This window comes from Lathyrus oleraceus, chromosome 3 (genome assembly GCF_024323335.1).
Source record: "Lathyrus oleraceus cultivar Zhongwan6 chromosome 3, CAAS_Psat_ZW6_1.0, whole genome shotgun sequence".
Taxonomy (NCBI): domain Eukaryota; kingdom Viridiplantae; phylum Streptophyta; class Magnoliopsida; order Fabales; family Fabaceae; genus Lathyrus; species Lathyrus oleraceus.
Genome location: NC_066581.1, coordinates 16,230,831 through 16,249,804, shown reverse-complemented (window position 1 = coordinate 16,249,804; position 18,974 = coordinate 16,230,831).

Here is an 18,974-nt window from a genome sequence, read left to right as displayed (position 1 = left end):
GAGGAAAGGGATACTTTTGAAACTCAGTTCGGTGCAGAAAGGAAGAAGGTGTTAGAGCTCACCAGCCAGCTTAATGAGGAACGAAGACTCAATGCATATCTTCGCCCAAAAAGAAGCCGCCCCTGGGAGACTTGAGCTTTTATTGTATTTTATTATTTATTGTAATGAACATTGATTAAAAATTATTAATAAAAGTTCCTTTTTTGGTGGTTTACGCAAAGTTAAATTCCAAAAGTCCTTGAAAACATTTCATACATTGCATAGCATAACATAACATTGCATAACAGGTATTCTAAAGGATCAATATTCTCACGGTCTTCCTATTGCAAACAGAAAAATGGCCCTCGAACAAACTGTCAAAGATCTCCAGGCTTAAAATGCTCAATTCCAGGAGATGATCTTGAGCTTATCCAAGGGGCAGGAGGAACTGAAGGCTCTCTTGCTCGAGAAGAAGAAAGACAAGAAACCTGTGAGTTACATTAACCCGGGAAGAAGGCTTAAAGGACAGGCTGCAGGAGTCAAGACTAGAATTCCGAAGGATCAAGAAGAGGAGACAGAAAATGGTTCGGAAGATGAGAATGTTGATCCTCTCAACCATGAGGACGACGATGAAGATTATGAAAATGAACAGTACTCTCCAAAAGATGATAAGTACAAGTTGCTGGAAGAACGTATGCTAGCTATGGAGGGTCAGAAGGTGCCCGGTCTGGATTTCGAAAGCTTGAGGCTGGTCTCTGATGTGGTCATTCCTCGCAAATTCAAGATCCCCGCTTTCACTAAGTATGATGGTGCGTCTTGTCCTCAGATGCATCTGAGAGCTTATGTGAGAAAGATTCAGCCGTATACCACTGATAGGAAGCTATGGATCCATTTCTTCAAAGAGAGTCTGTCTGGCACACAGTTGGAGTGGTATTATCAGCTCGAGAGTTCTAACATCCACACCTGGACTGATTTAGCGACAACTTTCTAGAAGCACTACCAGTATAATTCTGAACTAGCGCCTACTCGGCTACAGTTGCAGAACATGACTATGGGATCTAAAGAAGGCTTCAAAGAATATGCTAAAAAATGGAGAGATTTGGCTGGCAGAGTCAAACCCCCTATGACTGATCGAGAATTAGTGGACATGTTCATGAGTACACTGACTGGCCCATTCTACAGCCACCTATTGGGAAGTTCCTCATCGGGTTTCACTGAACTTATATTGACAGGTGAACGTGTTGAAAGCGGCATTCGAAGTGGAAAGATACAGGCAGCTACCTCTGCAAGCACCAAAAAGTCCTATCAGGGAAAGAATGAATCAAATGCTGTGTACGGTGAAAGAGGTCATAACAAGAAAAACCGTGACCACACCATTGGAACAGTTACAATTGCAGCGCCGCCATCTCAAAACCTCCAGCACAGACAAGACAGGCCAAGAAGGCAGTTTACCAAGATCAATATGACTTTAGCACAAGCACTGCAGGGTATGCTAAAGGCAAATTTAATTACCCTCAGAGGCCCTCCTGCAAATATCAACACTACTTCTCCTCGTTATAATCCCAATGCCAGGTGTGCATATCACTCCGATAGCCCCGGGCATGATACAAACGATTGATGGTTGTTGAAGAATAAGATTCAGGATATGATTGACGCGGGAGAAATCGAATTTGATCCTCCGGAGACTCCCAATGTCATCATTGCACCTATGCCTAATCATGACAAGACTGTTAATGTTGTGGATGACAATTCTCACATTACTAATGTGGCCGACTTAGCATCTCCCCTCCTGATCATCAAGAGGAATTTATTGCAAGCTGGTTTATTTCCAGGTTGTGCTGAAAATTGCGATCTATGTATACTCCGACCCAATGATTGCTTGAAGTTGAGGAATGGTATCCAACGGCTGATGGATGATCGTACGATTCTCTTTGAAAAGACTCCTAAGGTGGAAAACCCTATTGAAGAAATATCTGTGATTGCTAGGTCCAAAGTTCCGGTGAAGATTACCGCTACTAGAGTGCCTGTGAAGATTACTACTGAGCCTAAGGTAGCTCCCCTAATTATTACTGCACCTGGCCCAATACCGTATTCCTCAAGCAAAGCCATTCCATGGAATTATGGAGGTGATGTTTACATCCACGACATAAAGCAAGTTGATAATTCTGCTAATCCTAATGACATTGTTGGGACTAGTAAAATTACTCGAAGTGGAAGGATCTTCTCTCCAGAAATCTCACCTCCCGCCCCTGAAACTCGAGGAAAGGAACCAGTAACCAATCCTTCTCAGTCAAGGACACCGGTCGAAGTTACCACCGAAGATGTTTCCAAAAGGGAAATGGAAGAAATGCTGAAAATCATCCGCAAGAGTGATTTTGATGTGGTAGAACAGTTGGGGCATACTCCGTCTAAAATTTCGATGTTATCCTTGTTGTTATCTTCTGAATCTCATGCCAATGCATTGATAAAATTCCTGAAGACCGCTCATGTACCTCAGGAGACATCTGTCGATCAGTTCGAAAACTATGTTGCTAACCTGACTGTTGACAATGGCCTAGGCTTTTCCGATGCTGACCTGACACCAGCAGGAAAGAATCATAACAAAGCTCTGCACATCTCCATTGAGTGTAAGGGGATCACCTTGGCTCATGTGTTGATCGATAATGGCTCTTCTTTGAATGTGCTACCGAAAGCTGTACTCGATAAGCTTGACTGTAAAAGCATTGAACTGAAGCCTAGTGACGTTGTGGTGCGTGCTTACGATGGTGCGAAGAGTGTTGTCCATGGTGAAGTGGTTCTCCCTATCAAGATAGGACCTCAAGTCTTCAACACTACCTTTCACGTAATGAACATTCGTCCTGCCTATTCCTGCTTGCTGGGACGCCCTTGGATTCATGGGGCAAGTGCTATAGCTTCGTCTCTCCATCAAAAGCTGAGGTATCCAATAAAGGGTAAGATTGTCACTGTGTGTGGAGAAGAAGAGTATATTGTCAGTAGTGTGCAGGCCTTCAGATACGTCGAGATGGATGGTGAATTCTTTGAGACTCCTTCTCAGTCATTTGAAGTGGTTCCTCCGCCCAGTCCTGTCCTTAAGCCAACTCCCCTTGTGCCCAAGGTTATTCGTGCTCCTCCTGTTATGATTTCTTTGAAAGATGCTCAAGCCATAATTGAAGATGGTGGTCATACTGGCTGGGGTCAACTGATCAATGTACCGTACAAGTCTGATAAGTCTGGCCTGGGGTTTAACTCTGAAAAGATAGGCAAAGATCAGATTAATGCTGTAGAAGATGCTGATAGCGTTTGTGACTTGGATAGCTAGATTTTCCCAACAATCGGTGACGGACTTAATAATTGGAAGGCTGAAGACACTATCTCGATTTCCTTTAGTCAGGAGTAATTGTTATTGCCTATTTTAGTGTTGCAAATTTTAACTTTTTTACAATTGAACTTCTTAAAAGCATTGTGTCTATGCCCGGGGCACAATAGCTAATTTGTTAAGGGTTTTGTCATCTTCATAAGCATATTCACATTCAATAAATCAATGGACGTTTTGCATTCAAATATTGCGCTCTTTATCTTTCCTGTCATCTTTCAAACAAGCTATGTTTTCTTACACACACTCACGTAACGAATTGCAGATCCATATCCACTTTGGATCCTATTGATAATAGTTCTGCTACTGTTAATTATGACTTTGAAAATCCGATCTACCAAGCCGAGGATGGAAGTGAGGAAGATTGTGAAGTACCTGAAGAGCTTGCCAGACTGGTACTGCAAGAAGAAAAGACTATACAGCCGCATGAGGAATCAATCGAAATTGTAAATCTGGGTACTGAAGTAGACCAAAAAGAAGTCAAAATAGGAGCAGGCTTGGGAGACAGGATAAAGGAAAGATTGATTCAGATGTTACATGACTATATTGAGATTTTTTCTTGGTCTTATGAAGACATGCCAGGACTGGATACTGACATAGTAGTACATCGTTTGCCGATGAAGGAAGATTGTCATCCTGTTAAGCAAAAGGTTCGTCGCATGCGTCCTGAAATGTCCGAGAAAATCAAAGCCGAAGTTATGAAACAGTTCAATGCCGGTTTTCTAGCTGTTACTTCTTATCCTCAATGGGTTGCTAATGTGGTACCGGTGCCGAAGAAGGATGGTAAGGTGCGAATGTGTGTAGATTACAGAGATTTGAATAAAGCGAGTCCCAAAGACGACTTCCCACTTCCACACATTGATGTTCTGGTAGATAACACCGCTCAACATAAGGTATTCTCCTTCATGGATGGATTCTCGGGTTATAACCAGATCAAGATGGCGCCTGAAGACATGGAGAAAACTACGTTCGTGACGCAATGGGGCACTTTCTGTTACAAAGTAATGCCATTCGGTTTAAAGAATGCAGGGGCAACATACCAGCGTGCTATGGTGGTTTTGTTCCATGACATGATCCATCATGAAATAGAAGTATATGTGGATGACATGATAGCCAGATCTCATACTGAAGAAGAACATCTCGATCATTTATACAAGCTGTTTGAGAGGTTGAAGAAATACAAGTTGAGATTGAACCCGAACAAATGCACCTTTGGAGTAAGATCCGGTAAACTCTTGGGCTTTATTGTCAGTGGTAAAGGAATTGAGGTTGACCCGGCCAAGGTGAGAGCTATTCGAGAAATGCCAGTTCGCCGTACAGATAAAGAAGTTAGAGGTTTCTTGGGACGTTTGAATTACATTGCCCGATTTATCTCCCATTTGACCGCTACTTGCAAACCCATCTTCAAATTACTGAGAAAAAATCAAGAGATGATATGGAATGATGAATGTCAAGAAGCTTTCGACAAAATCAAGAAGTATCTCCAAGAACCTCCAATTCTGATGCCACCAGTTGAAGGAAGACCTCTAATCATGTATTTGACCGTGTTGGAAAATTCGATGGGGTGTGTGTTGGGGCAACATGACGAGTCTGGTCGAAAAGACCATGCCATATACTACCTTAGCAAAAAGTTTACCGACTGTGAAACAAGATACTCATTGCTTGAGAAAACTTGCTGCGCTTTGGCTTGGGCTGCTCGCCGACTAAGACAGTATATGTTGAATCATACCATTTTATTGATTTCTAAGATGGATCCTATCAAATATATATTCGAGAAACCTGCCCTCTCCGGAAGAATAGCAAGATGGCAGATGATTTTAACAGAGTATGATATCCAGTATACTACCCAGAAAGCAATCAAAGGAAGCGTGTTAGCGGATCATTTGGCTCATCAAGCAGTTGATGATTACCAATCTATGAATTTTGAGTTCCCAGATGAGGATGTCATGCTTGTTACTGATTATGAAGAACTTGGACCGGATGAAGGACCCGAAAGGGGATCCCGATGGACTATGGTTTTTGACGGATCTTCTAATGCATTGGGCAATGGGGTTGGGGTTGTAATTATTTCCCCCAAGGGTTTCCATACGCCTTTCACTGCTAGACTATGTTTTGATTGTACCAACAATATGGCCGAGTATGAGGCATGTATTTTGGGACTCAAAGCTGCTATAGGCCTGAGAATCAAGTTTTTGAGTGTGTATGGAGACTCAGCCTTGGTAATCAGTCAGATCAAAGGAGAATGGGATACTAAACATCCGAATCTCATCCCTTATCGAGAGCGGGTGTTGACATTAATCCCATACTTTGAAAAGATTACATTCGAACATATTCCATGAGAAGAGAATCAGTTGGCAGACGCATTGGCTACCATGTCATCTATGTTCAGAGTCAGATGGGACAATGAAGCTCCCATGATCACCATTGAACGATTAGATGAACCAGCATACTGTTATGAACTTAACGCTGATGAAGTAGAAGAGAAACCTTGGTTCCACGAAGTAAAAAGATATTTAGAAACTCAGGAATACTCTGAAGGGGCATCCATCAATGACAGAAAATTTCTGAGGAGGTTCTCCGCTAAATTCTTTTTGAGTAATGGAGTATTATACAAACGTAATCATAATTCAACTTTGCTGCGCTGTGTGGATAAAAGGGAAGCAGAAAAGATTATGGAAGACATACATGACGGTGTTTTTGGGATTCATTCTAGTGGACATACGATGGCCAAGAAGATTATGAGATCAGGGTATTATTGGTCTACCATGGAAGCTGATTGCCACCATTACTCCAGAATTTGTCACAAGTGCCAGATCTATGCGGACAAAGTACATGTACCTCCTGCTCCATTGAACGTGTTGACAGCACCTTGGCCCTTTGCAATGTGGGGCATTGATATGATTGGAGAGATTAAACCTACTGCTTCTAATGGACATCGTTTCATTCTTGTTGCTATTGATTACTTTACAAAGTGGGTAGAGGCAGCCTCATTTGCTTCTGTCACCAAGAATGTGGTGGCACGATTCATCAAGAATAATCTCATTTGTCGATATGGCATCCCTGAAAGAGTTATCACTGACAATGGCACTAATTTGAACAACAAGATGATTACTGAACTCTGCATGCAGTTCAAGATAAAACACCATAACTCTTCTCCGTACCGGCCAAAGATGAATGGCGCCGTAGAAGCTGCTAATAAGAATATTAAGAAGATTATACAAAAGATGACAGTAACATACAAAGACTGGCATGAGATGTTACCGTTTGCTCTTCATGGTTATCGCACTTCAGTACGCACTTCGACAGGGGCAACTCCCTTCTCTTTAGTCTACGGAATGGAAGCCGTTTTACCAGTGGAAATTCAGATTCCCTCTCTAAGAATCATGAAAGAGGCAGACTTAGGTGAGGATGAATGGATTCATACTCGACTCGATCAGATAAATTTGATTGATGAGAAGAGACTCGCGACTGTTTGTCATGGGCAGATATATCAGAAGCGCATGACCCAGGCATTTAACAAAAAGGTCAAGAGACAGGTGTATCAAGTTGGCGACTTGGTGACGAAGCGTATCATTCTACCACAAGGTGATCCCAGAGGAAAATGGACTCCCACATACGAAGGGCCATTTGTATTTAAGAAGGTATTCTCTGGTGGAGCCATGATGCTCACTACAATGGATGGCAAAGACTTCCCGCATCCCGTGAACGCGGACATAGTTAAAAAATACTACGCATAAAAGAGACCCGCTAGGTCGACGTATCTAGGCAAAAGTAAGGGCATCCCGGCGAACCAAAAGGGTTCGGGCAAAAATTAGGGATAAACATATAAAAATGTACACCCGGCAAGTCGAAAACCTGAAAAGGCGGCTTGGGCAAGAAAGGGTATCCTGGTGGACTAAAAACCTGAAAAGGCGGTCCAAGCAAAAATTAAGGATTAAAGCGTATAACTATGTCCTGTTCTCAGTCAGCTTCATCCAAGTTCAAGGGACTGAACAAGCCAATCACTTCTATCCGACAATAGGAGATGAGATGCTTGAAGACATAATGACAGTAGCAGAATTAAAATCAATAGGACTTTTTCTTCATAGCTTTTTCTTTGTTTTCTCGACAATTTCCTCTTACCAGGATTTCTGTCTCTTTGTACTCAAATTGCCTGTTTATAGGCCCTCTTTCAAAATCAATACAATTTTATTTCCAAAAAGATGCTTCCGTTTTACTTCCTCTGTTTTGTTTGCATAAACATCCATTGATTTAATTTGAATTAATATATGCATTTGAATATGATCGATGTTTACCAAAAATACATGCATAAAATAGAAATAACAATTACTAAAAGACTTCAGGATCGAGGAGAAGGTCTAACCATGCTTTCCAATGAATCCGGTTGCTAATTCTATTCCCCAGCAAAGCCAGTTATTCCCTAGAAGAAATTGGCATTACTAGACAGACTGGTCATCTCTTCCATCCCCAGCCAGGCTTCTGGTGAATATTTCTACCATCAGACAGAAATCAAATACCCCCAGCTGAGCAAGGGTCATCAACACAAATGTCTCCAACTGGAATCTCGGGATTTATTTTCCCCTGGCAAACTTCTTAGACGCATAATTCATTCATTACATCATTTCACAGCATACACATGCATACAATGTTCGCAAGCATAAAACATCTCATGCATCATGACATGGCATGAAACTAAATTTTCTTTTCAGGTTAATTATCCTCCTGATATAGTCAAAATAAAAGGTTCATCCAGGCAAACACCTTTATCAATCACATTCAAGATTCAGATACATCTTTCAGATATACTCCATATAAACATTCATTCTGGAAAGCATTCTGACATCCTCCTAATGATGGCATCTTTAAGCCCATCCCAGACATTTACTGCAAATACAACATATACAAATACTATCAGATATAGCCTAACGTACGGTTCATTCTGATTCAGCCCAACATTTGATTTCTTCAACTATTCCAATACGGTCTAGCGTACAACCCATTTGGATGTTCATTCCTCAGATACTACCTAGTGTACGGTACATTCCGAGGTGTAGTCTAGCGTACGACTACTTTCTTCAGATACAGCCTAACGTACGACTCATTCTGCAACTCAGATACGACCTAGCGTACGATCCATTCTGATTCTACCTTCGTCAGATACAGCCTAACGTACGGCTCATTCTGCAACTCCAATACGGTCTAACGTACGACCCATTTGGATCTTCATTCCTCAGATACTACCTAGCGTACGGTACATTCCGAGGTGTAGTCTGGCGTACGACTACTTTCTTCAGATACAGCCTAACGTACGGCTCATTCTGCAACTCAGATACGATCTAGCGTACGATCCATTCTGATTACTACTTTCTTCAGATACAGCCTAACGTACGGCTCATTCTACAACTCAGATACGATCTAGCGTACGATCCATTCTGATTCTTACTTTGTCAGATACAGCCTAACGTACGGCTCATTCTGCAACTCAGATACGATCTAGCATACGATCCATTCTGATCCTTTATCCCCAGTGAAGTCGACAACCTAATGAATGACTCACTATACGGTCTAGCGTACGACCCGGGGTGGCACCCATGTCTCCAGATATGGTCTAACGTACGACGCACTCTGAAGCTCTCATCATTAAACTTCCTGGATGGCATCTTTAAGCCCATCTCCATCAAGACTAACTTTTGATTAACAAGTGCAAATTTTTGGGGCATTCTAGTGTTCAATAATCTTCCACCTCCAGACCACGAATGGCGTACATACCATTCTAACTCTCTCGGTTCAAGAATATTGAACAGGGGTAGTTGTCATACCCCAAAATTTGCCCGTTAATCTTGCAAGGCATTTTTCAAGGCACTCCAACTCGTGTTTCAAGACATTGATCTTAAAGGAACAAAGACCCAGCTCACAGGTGGCCAAATCCAGAAAATGACTCAAACTGGCATGCTCGCTAGGCGAGCAACTCCTTCGCCTAGCAAACTCTTCGCTACACCACTCGCCTAGCGAAGCTTGCGAATACCAGAAATTTTGGGCTTCATTCTGAGCCCATTAGGTCACAAAAATCATTATAAATACCAACACTTCAGTCAGAAAAAGGGGGAGAACGAAAGGAGGACGGAAAAACAGACAGAAAGGGGGGAGAGGACAGACGGACAGAAACCCTAGCAAGGAAACACAAACATAGACAACAAACCCTGGAGGCTAACCAAAAGAATTCAGAGCAACCCTAAAGGAAACCCTGAAGGAAACTCATCTGCACAAAGGTTACCTCCGCCCAATTCAATCCGGTACAAACCCTAAGAGTGATCTGCCAATTTACCGGTGCAATTCAATTGCAAATAGGTTTGCACATCACTACCATTTTATGCTTCCAATTTGTAATCTCTAAATACATGATGCATTATGATTGAATTTTTGGATATGTAACTAGATTTTGCATGTGGGTTTAAGTATGCATGAATATCCTGAATGTTTAACCGTGTAATTTCTGTAATGGATGCCATAGGGTTCGGAGTTCCGGAAATCGTACTGTTATCAAACTCAAAACCTGCAGCCGTTCGCTAGCACCTCGCTCAGCGAACATGTAGCGAGTGTTCGCCAAGCCTTCGCTAGGCGAGGCAGTAGCGAACATGACAGTCGCTGATTTTGCTGTTCTGTTCTGTGCTTATCTGACATGTTTTATCATAACCGTGTATTATTTGCCTGATGTTCTTACTACTGTGATTCTTTTGTTTGGTGCAACTCTCGATTGCACTCCGTTTTGGTATTCTAACCCGTTTGTTGACTTTTGTGAGGGTTCACATACTCCCGAAGAAGGTAGCTTGCTAGGTATTCCACTTTATTTGAGGGATACCCTTGTGGAGATCTATTCTAATTACCTAACTAATTACAAATGTTGCCCTTAAATACATGTGATCTTGGCCCTCTCTTTGTTGCCTTACGGTATTACGGTCATGTCCCGCGAACGTGGGGATACACTTAGCAAAGACCCTTCGGTTAAATCATCAGGTCCCTATAAGATAAATCATAGTCCCTCGGATGTCGCCTGCGAATATATGATTTTGTCCCTCGATGACCCTTCGTTGTAGCCTACGAGTTAATGATGATTGTCCCTTCGAATGCTAAGGTATCCTTACAAATGTTGCCTCCAATGACCAATCGATGACCCTACGATGTCCCTTTACATCCAAGGGATAAGACTACTTACTTCTTGATAGCAAGGACTATTTTACCCTCATAAGGATGGGAAATACCTATAAAGACCTCGGGTAGGTATAACTCTTAAATGCTTACTCACAACTTAAAATACTTTTCACACCTCACACCTTTCAAAACATCTTTTAGAAAATCACCACTTGGTATACATTCGTACTAGAATCATTACCGAGTTATATTTTTCTAAACAACTTTCAAAGTTAAACGAGATAAACACTTTGTATACATTCATACAAGAATCATTACAAAGTTAAACTCTCTTTTCAAAACATTTTCGAAACATTTCTCAAACACTTTTTCAAACAAGAAAGACATAAGTGATTAAGCAATTAAGAGCCCATGGATAACTATGGATACAAAGGGTGCTAACACCTTCCCTTTGTATAATGGACCTCCCGAACCCAAAATCTAATCAAGGTCTTTCCTGTTCTTTTCCGCCTTTCCTTATTGGATAAAAGAAAAGTCGGTGGCGACTCTTGCTATCCGCGACATTTGCTTTCCAAAGCAAAAACACACAAAGTCAGTTCACCGTATGACACCAGGCGAAGATATCAACATACTCTTTCAACAGTGCTACCATTCTGCTCTTGACATTCATCTTCAAAGCGGCCCCAATTTTTACTTCCTTTCTGACATCCTCGGTGCCCAAATTAACAATCTCAACTTGCTCCTCGTGCGGTTGAATCACCTTCTCCTCTTGTTTCAACAACCTGGCTAACTCTTCCGGCAGTTCACAATCTTCTTCGCCTTCTTCTTCGGCATGATAGATCGGGTCGTCGAAGTAATATAGGGGTGTAACAGGATTGTCATCAATGAGATCCGGAGAATAATCGCATCTGCATGAATGTTGATTCATGCATTGCTTTAGGGTCGGAACGAGGCAAATTAAAAGGGAGGAAAATGAAAACAAACATTGCCATTTTATTATATTATTTTTTAAACTGCAAAAATAAATGAAAAACAGAGAACACCGCTTTTAATGCGAAAAACATCCGTTTATTAATGATGCAAATACTGCAAAATGAAACACATGAGGTGGCCCCTACAATGGACCATTACGTTTTGGGCAAAACGTATGGCTTTCATGCAAACAGAATTGACAAACAGAAATATTACTCTTCACGCAGAGTGACAGTGATGATCTTTTCGGCTTTCCAGTTCTGGATCTCCATTCCTGGTACGCACAGTTTTATCCATGAGTCAAGCTCGCAGTCACCGTCAGTCTCTTCACCCACAGCACAGATGCGGCCTGGATCTAGCATTCCAGCACTGGTGAATGTGAACGGTTAGCGACGACCTTTATCCTGTCCAGACGAGCCTCGACCTGACTGATAACCAATCCCAAACTTATCCTCCTTCACCGCAACATCTAACACTCTTCCCCAACCTGGGGCCTCTCCACTTTTCACCACTTCCACAACCTGTTTATAAGAAACAATGGACGACTTCTTCTCTCTCTCAGCGAAAACGGCATTCTCCACCTTGACGGTTTCAAACGCCTGGCTTGGTGTTTTGAATATTTCACCGTCCATTTCCACGTACTTAAATGAAGACAACTGGCTGACAAAAATATCTTCCTCGCCGCAAACTGTCACGACTTTCCTGTCCAAGACATACTTTAACTTCTGATGTAGAGTCGATGTTACTGCCCCAGCAGCATGTATCCATGGACGACCCAACAAACAGTTGTACGCCGGCTGAATGTCCATGACATAAAACACAGATTTGAACATCTCAAGACCAATCTTTACGGGGAGCTCAACTTCCCCAAACACAACCCTTTTAGAGCCATCAAACGCTCTAACCACCAGATCAGTAGGCCTCAAAATCAATCCCTCGCAGTCCAATTTAGCCAAGGCCTTCTTAGGCAACACATTGAGTGACGAGCCTGTATCAACCAAAACATGCGAAAGCACCGCTCCTTTACACTCCATCAAAATGTGTAGTGCCTTATTGTGATTGCGCCCGTCCACAGTAAGATCGAGATCAGTGAAAGCCAACCCATGGCTGGCATTAACACTTGATACCACTGTCTCTAATTGATTGACTGTAATCTCCTGCGGGACGTAGGCCTTCTTCAAGATCTTCAACAAAGCATCTCTATGACCTTCTGAACTTAACAACAAAGATAAGATCGAAATTTTGGACGGAGTCTGCTGCAAATGATCAACAAGTTTGTACTCAGACTTCTTAATAATTCTCAAAAACTCCTCGGCCTCAGCGTCAAACTCACTTTCCGGCTCAACAGGCGCCTGTGCCGCTCTAGGAGTATCCTCACTCACCACCTGCTTTCCTTTTGCACTGGCTAAAGCCTCGGCCTTATCTCTCTGTTCTTTTTCTACATCTCCACCTCTCAACGTGTTAGGTGCAAACAACCTCCCGCTGCGAGTGAAACCACTAAGTCCGACATTGTCCACCTTTGAAACGGTGGTATCAACTGCAGCCTGATCTTCATTATTTTTCCCATTGCAATACACATCACCGCCATAGTCCCATGGCACAACACCATCACTTTCATACGGAATAGGTCCAGGTACCGTGATGGTAATTGGAACCACATCTGCCGGCACTGACAAGTGGACAGGATCAAAATAGATGGTTATCGTTGAAATATCCTCGTTCTCCAAAGCAATTTTCTCGAATCGGAGACTTCCCTCATCCATCATTTTCTGAACCGTCTCCCTCAATATTACACACCCGTTCGCAGTTATAGTACAAACAGCACAATAATTACCACAACCAGGAAAAACTCCATTCTTTAACAAATGTCTCTTGACCACAGACATTGGGGTCCTCAACTGATCCACATCCGTCACCCTGATTTTACTTTTATCCTCAAAAATTACACTCACCATCATCTGACCATGCGTCGGCATGGGATTGGCATTAACATTCGGCGTTGGTGCAAAATTGATGGCTTTGGAATCCATCAAGTATTGAACAACATGCTTAAAGGCTTTACAACTCTCAATATTGTGCCCAGGAGCACTAGAATGGAACTCACACTTGACGTTCTCATCATAACTTGCAAGCCTCTGATCTGGTCTTAACGGAGCTAACGTCCTCAACTGTACCAACCCGAGATCCTTCAACTTCTTCAACAGAAGGGCATACGTCATGGGTGGCCTATCAAACTGGAGATCTGCCATCCTTCCCCTAACTTGGTACCCAGCCCTTTGTGTTCTCTGCTGAGGTGGCTGCTGTGGCTGTTGCTGTTGTGCGGGTTGATTATCAGCAGGAATCGTTACTACAGCAGTATGCTGGTAGTAATGATTCTGACCGTGTCCTCTTTGGGCATACACAACACTCGAGTCACCCTCTTTCTTGCGCTGACCATTTCCGAAGGGCTTCTTCAATCCAGACGACGGAGCATTTGCTCGTATTTTTCCCATTTCAACCAGCTTTCAATCCTCTCACCAGCCACTACTATATCCGCAAAACCAGTAACTGGACATCCCACCATCCTCTCAGCAAAAGTCCCCTGAAGAGTACCCATGAACAAATCTGACATCTCCCGATCCACTAATTGGGGTTGAACCCTGGCAGGCAACTCTCTCCACCTTTGTGCGTACTCTTTAAACCCCTCGCTCGGCTTTTGAGACATACCCTGCAACTGGGTACGGCTTGGTGCCATGTCAGCGTTAAATTGGTATTGTTTGAAGAAAGCATCCCCCAAATCCTGCCAGCTCTTTATATCTGACGATCTCATCTTGGTGTACCAGTCGAGAGACCCGCCAGATAAGCTATCCTGGAAAAAGTACATCCAGAGCTTCTGATCCATGGTGTAAGCAAATATCTTTCGAACAAAGGCCTGAAGATGAGTTTCCGGGCAAGAACTTCCATTGTACTTATCAAACGTGGGCACCTTGAACTTCTGTGGGATCACAATCCCCTCAACCAGTCCCATATTTGTCATGTTAATAGTCCCAGGAGTGGTATGGCTTTCCAGAGCCCTAATCTTTTCTTCTAGTACCTGAATCTCTTTGTTCGGCGGTTGAACACCATACTGACCGAACTGCTCATTCAACATAGAAAACTGATCCTCTTCTTTATCCTCCACAGCCCCAAAGAAAGGAGAAAACTGAGTTTCCTTCAGAATGTTGCCAACATGACCTGGGCCACTGCCTGCAGTAAAACCAAGACCACCACCATTGTTGATGAATACACCACCATTAGTTGTATTCCTTTTGGGATCGCCACCACCCCTAGAACCACCAGGACCATGGTTGGAGTTACCCTCTTGACTATTGCCATTATTGGCAATCGAAGCCAGCTCAAGCTTCTCCACCTTCTCGGCGATTGCTTTCTGCTCCAGGGCGAACCCTTGCATGGCGTTGATCAACTCACTCATTTTCTCTTTCAGCTCGAGAATGTCAGCGTTGGATGGATCCATCAGTCTAGGCTTGTTGCATCTGGTAAAGTATCTGTGCGGACGAGTTACGTGCAGAGGGATGACTCTGTGTGCGCGAGCAATGATTCCTGAAACAATCAAACATGTTAGAAACTGACACCTGCAAAACAGAGGACAAGTTATTATGATTCATGCATGAATGCAATGTCTATCCGTATGAGGAACATTCTATCCTTCGAGCTTGGCTTCATTGAGACAGATAATAATTTGACAGCAACATTCTGACATAAATCATCTGGCTTTGCCGTACAGAACAGAAAGTTGTGCTTTAGCAAAGATATCACCCGACTATGTGTGTGTTAAGTAAGTGTAACACGGAAAAGCAAATAAAGCTTTGAGATCAATCACTGAACGATAATAACCACTGTATAGCAAAAGTGCGCAATACGTACGAGAGTCATATATCATATCTGCTATAAATCAACTTTACAGTCCTCCAGAATCGGAAAGAAATATGAGCAAGTGAATTCCGTTAACATGCCTGACGGTAATCCAACACATGATAACAACCGCAATAAAAGTCTAATCCGAAGAAGGTCCCACAGAAGGCTCTGCATCATCAACCATCCCGGTAAACTTCATAGTGAACCTGAGCTCAGTGTTCTCCTGCTGAAGTCTTCCCACCTCTTTCTGATGAATCTTCATCTGACGGAAATAATGGTCCCTCTCAGCAAGATAGTGATCTCTCTCGGCCATAATCTTCGCTTTCTCTTCTTCCTTAACCCTCAGCTTCGCTTCCCACTCTGTGGTAAGGGCTTTGGCTCTAGCTTCCCTTTGAGTCTTCACAAGGACTTGTCTCTTCTTTTCATCTTCAATGACCCTCAAAGCTCTAGCCAACTGCTCTTTGGTAAGGTCGTGCTCATTCATAGATGACTCTAAAGCTTGGCTGATCTTACAGTAATAGGCGGTGTCTTTCTCAAAACGCTTCACCTCCTGAGCATGTCTTTTAGCCTGGTCTTCTGCTTTCCTCTTGATTTCCTGATTAGCCAGTTGAATTCCAGCAACACTCATTTCCATCTCATTCTTCTCTGCTTGTAGTTGATCTCTTGCCCTCCTCATCTCAAGAAATTCTTCCATACTGACAGAAGAGCATGGCCCCTCAATCAACGGATACCAAAGATCACCCATAGGAAATGGCAGACAGTTGAGCTCAACCCTCTTTCTGAGCCAATCATCAAATGGAGGAAAAGACCTGTTATTAGCTCTACCAAAAGGAATCTCGCCTTTCCTTTGAATGTTGCGCCATGCATCAGACACTTGCACCAACAATGACTGATTACCCTCAACCGGGAAGTAGAAAGACTCATGAATCTCACGCTCGAGGGGAGGAACCTCCATAGCAAATCCCATTTGTCTCTTAAGAAGCGTCGGGTTATAATTAATACACCCTTGAACTCCTATAAGGGGCACATTGGGAAAACTCCCGCAGCTGTAAATAAAATCTCGTCCAGCCACATCAATGTGAGTCCAAGCTATGTCCTTGGCTCGCAAACCCATCAACTTGGTTGCCCAATTTACCGTATGGTCAAGAAAGACAAAGGCACCCTTGGAAGGCAAATATCCCACGAACCATTTATATAACAATTGAGCACAACATCTAACCAATCCTCCACGCCGCTTCTCGTTCCGATTATGGACCGAATAATAAACATCCCCAATCAAGGTAGGAATGGGATTCTTCTGAGCAAACACCCGGATGGCATTAATATCCACAAAATTCTTCTGATTAGGGAACAAAATAATTCCATAAATGCTTACGGCAAGCAAAGCACAAACAGTCTTCCAATTACCCAAAACAACATGTTCCTTGGCTTTGGCCTCCAAGAAACTCAGATGAAAACCGGGTAACTTTCCTTTCTCCTTCAAACCTTTCTTAGTCACTTCCGGGCTCAAATAAAGAGCACGAGAAATCTCAACAATATCAGGTTCTTCCTTAGTAACATAAAAAGGAATCTGGTTTCTGACCCGAATGCCTAGAATACCGGCATAATCCTCCATCAAAGGTCCCAACAAATAGTCTGGGAAGACAAAACATCTCAAACCCGGATCATAAAACTGGAGAAGAGTATGGATGGCACTCCGATCCCCATCTGTGAGCCTGAAAACCATCTTCGTAATACAGCCATAAGCCTCACGGAACATCCCCACATGGTCAGGCGTAATCAATGTTATCATACCCTTCAACATGCTAATCTCTGGATCAAAGAAACTGTAGACAACATCATCTTTTAAGTCGGTCCTCATACCTGGAACAAGGATGTCTCTCAACCAGAATCTCAAACATGAATGTACCCTGCATATGGATAAACATGAGTTAGATGCGGCTAAATGCAAAATGGGAATGATGCAGATGCATGAATGCAATTCATAGCGCCATCCTCCAAGACATCTGAACATCAACTGTACTGGATTCCGGTCTTAGAACTGATCACAACCATCCAAGGGACTAAGTAACCACAAACCCAACTCGGGGGTTCCGAAATAAAAGGAACCGGAGGATACATCACTATCATCACAGGAAAGTCACTGAACGGATAGCAACACGATCACCTGAACAAGTAACCCCAAATCTAACCTGGGGAATCCGAAATAAACGGAACCCGCTAATAAATACCACGGACAGAACTCCGGCGTGCCAGAAATAAATATCCATAAATCCAACTTATAAATAGAAACCCAGATCACGAACCGAACCAAAGTCACCACCAAAGAGTCACCAACAGAAACTGTACCGTTAGGAACCAAACCCCTCCCCTCACAGGTGAATTCTAATAAGGTCATCCTAAGGCGGATAATCGGTCTCGACAATCGGACGAGATACTCAACGGGTTTGCCCTTTCGGGTGTGCCGTGCAGCTCTTATAAGATCATCTAAACCAAAGATCCGGGAAAGAACGGTCACCGAAGTCAACAACTCAAAAGAGATAACCCAACCATAGTGGAAACTCCACAAGGAAGAGCTCTCTCAAAAGAACCTCGTCCGGCTGTGGTATGTCACATTGCAACAACATGTTAATCTAACATGTGAGGAAACATGAGACCATGCTAATCCTAGGTGTATACTCGGGCTTGGGTTTTAGCCCCACTCAGAACACCCACCCCCAAATCAGAGGAATCACACCTGTCTAGAATCCAGCACAGTGATAACATGATACATGCAAACATATATGCAAATATGCATATAATCACAGTATAATAATCACACATGCAATAAATAAAGCATTAAAAGCAACCCAAACTACCCTAAAACTACGCTAGAGAGCGCTAGGATTGACTCACTTAGGGAAGATGGACCAGTAAGAGGTCAACTTCAATCCCCAGCAGAGTCGCCAGCTGTCGCAACGCGAAAAACAACCGGCGGGGAAAATACAGAGCCTCCACCGACGCTATTCATCCTATGACGGAAGGGGAGCGCAGGACTAACCTAAGAAAGGGAAAGGAACGGTCTTACGACCAGAGATTACAAGGTACGGGAGTCGGTTACGCAAGGAGAAGGATTAGCACCCCCTCACGTCCGCCGTACTCGACGGGATCCACGCTCAAAAGATAGCTCAAAGAAAAGGAAAGGGCTGCTAATAAACTGCTCAAAGAAACTGCACAAACTCGAATAATAAACAGGTGGGGGAGAGAAAGAAGACGGAGGAAGTGGACTCGGCAGGATGTTGCATCCTGGGCCTACGTAGTTTGTCAGAAACAAACATCAGAGTCAACGTAGTTCGGGAAAAGCTGACATGCTCGCTAAGACATCGCATCCTATGCCTACGTATCTTCTTTATCCAGAGGAGAATCAGAGCACTCGTAGCTCGGCTAACGCACGCTGAAACAAGACACCAAAAAGGGACGCTGAGACGTCAAAAGAAACACCCAAAAGGAAACAGAATGCTAATACATGGACTTACACCCGACTCCCAACAATAACAAAAAGGAAACAGAATGCCAATACATGGACTTACACCCGACTCCCAACAATAACAAAAAGGAAACAGAAGGC